This window comes from Triticum dicoccoides, chromosome 4B (assembly GCF_002162155.2).
Source record: "Triticum dicoccoides isolate Atlit2015 ecotype Zavitan chromosome 4B, WEW_v2.0, whole genome shotgun sequence".
NCBI lineage: Eukaryota > Viridiplantae > Streptophyta > Magnoliopsida > Poales > Poaceae > Triticum > Triticum dicoccoides.
The window spans coordinates 336,089,312-336,097,703 of NC_041387.1; positions in this window are offsets into that span (position 1 = coordinate 336,089,312).

Sequence of the window (8,392 nt, forward strand, 5' to 3'; positions counted from 1 at the left end):
GACCTGGACGGCTGCAAGCACCCGTGGTGGACGAGCTATTGCTTGAAGGCTGAAACTTTGTCTAAAATCACAAAACTAACGAGAGGATAATGTACACAAACAGTATAGTAAGTTCAGAAAAACGTTTCAGAACAAAAGATCAAAAAAGGCAATTTTTAGTCGAGCGTACAACTTTGCATAATGACAACGAAAATTTCAAAATAGTAAGTTCAAGATTTCTGCAGTCTATAAAATATAGTAAACCAAAAATTCTCTAACAAGTGCACTTGCTTGGTTTGGAGTTCCCTAGTGAACTTCTAGACTGACATTGATTCTCCGGTTTTCTTTACACAACCAACTTTCTGTTTTTTTATAAGCGAACTGATGGAAAATTTGATGGTGCACTTCTGTATTTTATTCAAGGTGAACTGATGCACTTGCAAAGTTGACTTATTATGTTCCTTTTTCCTACGGAATTGATGTTTGTTCACAAAATTAAAAGATTAAAGGTGTGAACATTCAGTACATTTGTACCTTAGCTAGTGTCGCACTAGAACTGACATGATAAGTTAAGTTATAGTGATCCATCAATAACAGGTCAAACCCTCCTTATGCTTTGAGTGCACTAGAACTGAGAACAAACCGATGCTCTATCAAAAGTTCAACTAGGCCAAAATTTGAAACTGGCCAAACCAGTAGTTGACAGGCAACACTCATTGTTCTCTAACACTCACAGAATACACACAGAACACACACACTTAATTTCAGAGAACCATCCCATTTATGTTCAGAGAATAAATGCATTTAAGCTCAAAGAAAAAATGTGTTTAGGTTCAGAGAACAAAACAATCTTTAGTGTGATTTTCTACGTACGGATAATCGCAGAAGCAACATAGTTGGATTGAAGTTCTAAATTTTGTATAATAGAAGGTAACAGTAATAGTACCGGGTTAACTATCGATGCAAGCTTTTGACAAAGCAGCTCAATAGGCACTGCGATTTTTGGATGGGCGATGACGCCGGCGCATCTCAATTAGCCAGAGGCGTGTGTTTGTGAATGGAAGAGGCCTCTGAACTTTTTCGCTTTCTCAACTCTTAACTTTTTGTATTCTTGTACTTCACCCACCCCTATAAATTTCTATACTTTTTAGTGGCTTTTATTGGTGAGCCCTCCTGTTTCCCTGATCTGAACATTCACAAGGTTTCTTCTGAGTATAAAAAAACAAGAAATAAAGTTTTCTATTCACAATTAAGTTTATAAGCACTGCAAGACAATCAAGGTTGAGAGAATATAGTGAGCACCATGACTAATTCTCAAGTCTGTGGTTGGTCCAAAAAAATTACGAGGTCAGTGCCTCCATAGAAGTAACAACAAGTTGTTGTACTGTGTGAGAGATTGTTGTTTTGTACAGAACTGATGTTGTTTTGCAAGGTAGACTTAAGACACTTTTTTTATATGAGAACTGATGTTGTTTGTCAGATACTATCTCTGTAACTAAATGCAAGACATTTTTGCAGTACTTCCCTAAATCCTATAAGTGCAGACCAAATACAGTTACAGAAATACTACACTAGGAGGTATCAATCAATCTAATCTATAGCACATTTTGCTAATATGTGTATGTGATCTGTAGCCCATAGCCTATGTGTGATTTGTTCAAATTAATCCATGCATTTTTTATCCTCTGCTGCGTGCAGCTATGGCTAGACCCGTTGAAGAGGTGGGGAGTTTCAAGTTAATGATTTGCTTTCAGAAACTTCAGACAAGAGCAGAGTAAAGGCTGGAAGATAAAACTACTGTTAGCATGTGTACCTTTTTTGTAGCATCTCATCTCCTTTGCTTCAACTTTGGGCACTTTGGTATGGTCAGCCTCTTTGATTTTGCAAGTGCCGGTAGAGTCCACGAATTTAAACTAGTTCTGGAAAATGGTCAAGTGACAATACCTCTAGTAATGGACGATTACTGAGCCAAATGCCCATTTCTTGTCTATAGAAAATACTGGTTTTTTTACTTTCCTTAGTGGTGCAACTACCTTCAGATTAAAAGGATCTAGATAACACTCATCCATTAAACTGCACATATTGAACGGATTAAATTGAACTGAACCGAAGGAAGAAACTGGACATCACACGTACATTAGCTTTTGGTTTGAGCTTTGTTTGTTCAGATTTCTGTAGTCCTGCCGCAGTTATACCTGAACTTGTGTGACACATTTTTTATTCAGTTGAAAGCGTCTAATTTTTTCAGAATATGCTACATGAAAAGGGGAAGGGAGGAGGCATTGAGATGCATACCTAAAGCACACACGCATCAATCGCATGCATGCGCACATGTGGTCGACAGCGGCGCTGCGACCTGTGGTTTGCTTACTGCCTTGAATGTGCACCATAGCATTAGCCTGCAGCTGGAGGAGAACGTGACATGCAGCTAGAGGAGGACACTACTTGAAGCTGGAGCGATGCGAGTGCGCGGTCGTGGGTGACGACGGCCAAATCTTATTGTTGCGTCCGTGAACGGCCTTGGGTGTCGGTGGTGAACGGACTATGGTGCCGACGGTGAACGGCCTGGGAGCTGCTGTGTCTTGAGCGTTCTGCACAAGTATCCGTTAAAAAAAATATGAGCCATGTATTATCAGCAAAACCACTTCTATAGCTATTCATCTCACTAGCATTTACATAAACTACTAAGTAGCACAAAAAAAGGCTTGCATTAGTCGAGCACAAAAATCACCTCTGCTGGACGCACATAGACTGCTGATGTATTCTAAACTTCCATGGTTGTGCAGCAAAATAAGAAAAAAATCCTTTGTCATACTAATAATTTGTTTAGAAAAGAATTTGTAACATGTTTGAAGCACACAAAACTGGACAACAGTGGCCACCTAGGGATTTATACGAACACCCACCAGGCACAAATGCTACACACAACTCGTGAGATAATTTCCTGCATAGAGTGCTTCAGAGATAACTTACAGTTTAGTATGAATTATGTGTAAAAGTATCTAGCTCCAGTACTGCATTTTTCATCACAAGAACTATGTTTAGGTTGGTACTCACCACTAAGCCAACAATAGGGTTGCAGATCGACATGATGAAGGCAGAGCATGTGAAAGTCCAAGAGTCTGCACAAATATGGCAAAGATGACATAGTCAATGTGCAGTAATTGTAGTAGAATTTGTAGTATCGGCAACTCTAGTATAAATTCCATGAGTTTCTCGATAGAAACAACTACACCAGTAAGTTGTTACTAAATTTAACAATACTCTTTTTTGTTATCTAGGAACAGCAAATGTTTGATTTGAAGAGTGATGCATGGCACAACCAAAACTTTGATACAGACTAGATGGAAGCACAAGAATATAAACTAAAATAAGAATTTAACTGAACTAAATTAGAATATTGAACTGAACTAAATTAGAATATTGAACTGAACTAAAATTAGAGGTTGCTGGTGCGCTCCTCCTTCTCTGTCGATGGCTGACGATGAGCGTCTTCCTGGCTAGGCTCCTCCTTCCTTCTCAATTGGGGAAGCCAAGCAAGGCACGCGACGCACAGAGGGCATAAAAGTGCAGATCAAACGGTTTTGTCGGATGGGGCCAATGTTCAAATTCATGTAAAAAGAACCAAGTTCATGTACAGTAACATTAGTTGTTCACAGAGAAACCTAAAAAGATCTTTGTACTTTGAAGTACTTCATTTTAGTTCCCAAATACTTTGCTTGCTTTGAAATATGAACTTATATATTTATTTCCTTAGAACTTATTATGTTTTCCTTGCGAATTCCATTGCTTTTTTGTGCTTCATTATCTTTGGTTTATTTTGCTTCTGCTTTTCAATGAACTTATAGGGTTATATATTTTGAACTTATAGGGTTATACATTTTTGGTCTATAGCAATCCATCAAGTACTTCCATGAGTACAGTTCTATTTACCCGCAAACAAATGAGTACATTTTTCTATTGAGACGATGAGTTAAGGCATTGAGGTTGCAAGTTCAAACAGTACAACAGAAGTTGAACTAAATGAAATTAAAAAATTGAACTGAAATAAGAATCCGAACATCATAGGTACATCATATTTTGCATTCTACTTTTCTCCTTTTCTCAAATACAGGAACATCTAAAAAGAATGAATTCTTTTAATCCTCACGCACCAAAGAGAAATCCACAAAAAAGTCAGAACATTCAAAAGCATAACAGCTCGGGGGCAGGATGAGGTTAACGTCTCCCATCTGCAACCCGTTCACCCTCCCTTGTGCTGCAGTAGATTAGCAAAATGAACTACCAAAATTCCCAAACTAGTACTGTGAATTTTTAGCAAATGTGAACTGAGAGGGTTAGAGGGGGCAGACCTGAGAGGAGGAGGAGGAAGCCTCTACACAGGGGCTCGTCAAGGACCGGAAGGTGGAGCAGCACCCGAGGCGAGGAAGCAACGGGGGAGACGGCACGCCGGGCAGTGTGTCGTCGTGCACCAGAAGGCATGGGTGATGTGCAGGGAGGTAGCCTTCATGGTGAGGCGGGGTGTTGGTGGGGCGGCCAGCCGCGACGGTGTGGGGCGGTGAGCGGCGGCGCGTTCAGGAGGAGGTGGTGGCGCGTTGGGGGAGAGGGGCCGCACGGCCGGCTCGCTGGGGGAGGGGGGCGGGCGTCAGGGGGCAGGGACGGCGGCGCGTCGGGGGCAGGGGCGGCCGCCCGCCCGACGTAGAATGTGCGAGGAGTGTGGAGTGGTTTTTTTGTGGAGAAGATGGTGGTGGACTGACTGTTGTAGAGGAGTCTTTTCGTTCGGGCCATCCAAGTTCAGTGGGCTTTGTAAATCTGGGGCACCGATTCGGAAAGTTGTGATCGGTTCCTATATAGAGCTGATAGTAACATAATATTATTCTGTTACCAGTAACAAAATAGTCCAGCCCTATATATATATGACAAATGTTTCCTACAAGTAATGGTAGTTATCATCACTTGCGTTTTGTATGTTGTATGTAGTATCTGTCGAAACCGAGAGTATGTACGTGTAGTATGTAGGATATAACAATGATTAGGTAGTATATATACAAATTTTTAGGTAGTATGTACCATTTTTTGAGTATGCTCTTTTTTACATACAAATATGTATGTATTTCACAAATATAACAAAAACTATGTGCTCATATGCAATTTTTTCATGTAACTTGTTTTGAAATATCTTAGATATAGTATATGAACGTATTTAAAATAATAAAATAGTATATATAGTACCACATGCTAGTATATGAGACATGTGAGATAACTACCACCGGATGATAGGATGGATTTTCTCTCTCTCTCTCTCTATCTCTCTCTCTATATATATCACACATTTATCTCACAAGAACTTGAGCTAATACGTGGACTACAAAACTGAATATATTTCTGCAAAAAAGGGAACACACTGTGACAACACATACATGCACTGGAATACATGTACCACACATGTGACAAATATAACATTTGCAAACTTATTTTATATAGGTGCATCAACTAGTCAGATCCCAGAACACATACACTATATTCTATACAAGTACTAAATCCTGTGAATTAAAGAGGGAGAAAGAGATAGAAACTGCAACAACGAATTAGGGATTCAGAGAAGGACAACATGGTCGTTTTCTTCAGAAAGAAATAGCAGCAAGGAAGGGGAACAGCAGCAGCATGGAGGCTTGGAGAAGAAGCAGCAGCAAATGGAGAAGATTCGGAGTAGCGAGGGGAAGAAGAAGGGCAGCAGTGAGGCAGGGGAAGAAGAGAAGCAACAGTGACGAAGCAAGAGGGAGGAGCAGCAGCAGGAGACGTGGGAGAGGAACAACAGAGAGGTGTGGGAAGAAGAAGAAGAAGCAGCAGCAAGCAGAGAGCATATAACTATCAAACATGAACAGAGGGAAGAAACAAGGTTGTAGGAGAGAATATATGTATTACATCAAAGACACACACATACGTGTGTGTGTCTATATATATATATATATATATATATAGGGTGGGTCTATTATGATAACACCCTTAAGAGTCTTATTCTGCACACCGCTTTCTTATTCTGATAACCCCTCCGATCGAACCTGGTAGCTACAATCTCTTCCCCACCTGGGCGCCGCACCACCTCCAACCACCTTAACCCCATCCCCAACCCCACGTTCTTCATCCCTCTCCCTGCCCCGCACCCCCTCACCCCCAGCCCACCTCCTTCCTGTCCCCGCTTCCCCAACCTTCTTCCTCCCCGCTCCCTCCGCTTGCACCAGCCCCAGCCGTGGCCTGAACCACCGGATCCGGCTGCCAACAGCCTCCGGCACGATCCCAACCATCGGATCCGGACGCCACCAGCCTCAGGCATGACCTCAAACCACTGGATCCGGCCACCACCAGCCCCCAACGGGGCCTCAAACCGCCGGATCCGGCCGCCATCGGCTCCTGGCGTGGCATCAACCATCAGATTCCGGCCAACATCGGCTCCTGGCGCGCCTTTAAACCACGGGAATCGGTCGCGACGGCCATGGATGCGTCAACCAACCCCCCATCTTCCCTCGGCCGTCTCTAGACTGCATCTCCATCACCGAAGGGCTCCCCTCTCCTCTGACCGGATCCGCCCATTCTCGAGGTGTGACGCCGTTCCCCGATGCTGACGAGCTGCATCGCCTATTCCCTGCTCACCCTCGTTCCTGTCTTCGTTTGCAGGTCGCCCGTCCAGGGCATGTGGTCCACTAAGTGGAGGTAGGAGGCCACGGGCAGAGAAAAAAGAGGTAGGAGGGTTCTCCTCCGGCGCCGCCCTCGTGGAGGATCCAGCGAGATCCTTCGCGCCCAGTCTACGTCGCCACCAACCAGCACTGATCTTGTTCCCCCCATGCCCCTGCCTAGATGAGATGTTCTTTCTGTCATGGCCCTGCCTTGCCCTGCTGCCCTGCATCAGCCCCGCGGCGGAGCTCTCCTAATCTGCGCCGCCCCACTCCCCTCCTGTGTGGAAGCCGCCGCCGTGGTGTGCAGTGCAATCGTGGCTGTGCTAGCTCATCCCCGACGGCGTGCGGTTCGGTGCGTGGGGTCGTGTGGTTTGGCGCCCGTGGATGTGCTGTTCTTTTTTTTGGGGGTAAGCACGTTGCAAAAATTGCAGCGCGGTTTAGCGACGGTGGAATTGCGGTGTGGTTCGGCGTGCGTGGAGGTGCAGCTCGTCCACGGGGATCTTGTGTTCTTTTCTTGTCAAAAAAATTATGCTTGACGAGGCCACAGGCGCCCCCGACAAAAGCAGTACTGATGGCGACGCCGTGCAGCTCATCGGCGACATGCACGTGGTTTTGCACATAGCAGCGTGTAGTTCGGTAGCCACCTAATACACAGCAGTACAGTTGGATCCCATGGAGTTTCAGATGCTTATTTCAGCGTTCATATTTGTAGTGCAATGCGTATTCGTGGAAACCAAAAAATGGTTGTTTATTCTTGATGCTTTTTTTGCGTTAAAAAACTTGTTATGCCTTAAGCAGTGCAGTTAATTGTTGGATGTTGTACTCTTGACTTTGTTGTGTAGTGCGGTTAATTTATAGGTATAGGCGAACAAAAAACAAGAAAAGAAAAACAAACAGGAAAAATACACGAAAAGACATGCAGTCCACTCATCTATGTATGAAGTGCAAAATTGTTTCGTGTGCTTTAAAAATCAGTCGACTACATCAACGCATGCAGTGCTTTTGGTCATCGGATGTGGTTCACTTTTTAGAGTGATGTTGTTCACTTGTGTCCAAAATGAAAGTGCTAAAAAATTTAGCACAACAATAAAGAAAGCGATGAGGTTCACTTCGATATATGTCACGGGTCACTTGCCTCCTCTCTGCAGTCCACTCTCATTCACAAAAAGTTTGAAAAAAAGACAACAAAACTCGTATGAGAAAAATTTGTGTTCGACAAAAGAAACGATGCAGTTCACATGACTGTCCGATGCAGCACGGTTTTCCGTTTGAAGCAGTGCATTTTTCTGTCCCACGACGATTTTGGTGTCGCGAAAAAAGAGTGTCCGCTTTTCACTAATTTTAAAACTGCTCTTAAACTGTAAAGAATTAGAGAGTGTGTTCTACATGAAGAAGTTCTGTCTCGTCGATATCTTTCCAACAGCGTATCATTTGAATCATTCCGACCAGCGGTTTGTAAAAATTTCACGAAAAAACAGCCGCTGCCTCTCGAAGTCAGCCGCACGATTTTCAAAATTAACTAAAAACCGTAAGTAATCTCAAAACTATTTCAACATATGAAAGTTGCGCCTTGTCCATAGCTTTCCAACGGCGTATCACACGCCCCATTTCGACAAACGGTTCAAAAACTGGAGCGAAAACAGTACCAAATTTTTTTTAAAAACTTGAAAAACAGAATTCCGCGATTTAGTAAATTTGAAACTGCTCTTAAACCGTAACGAATTAGAGAATGATTTATA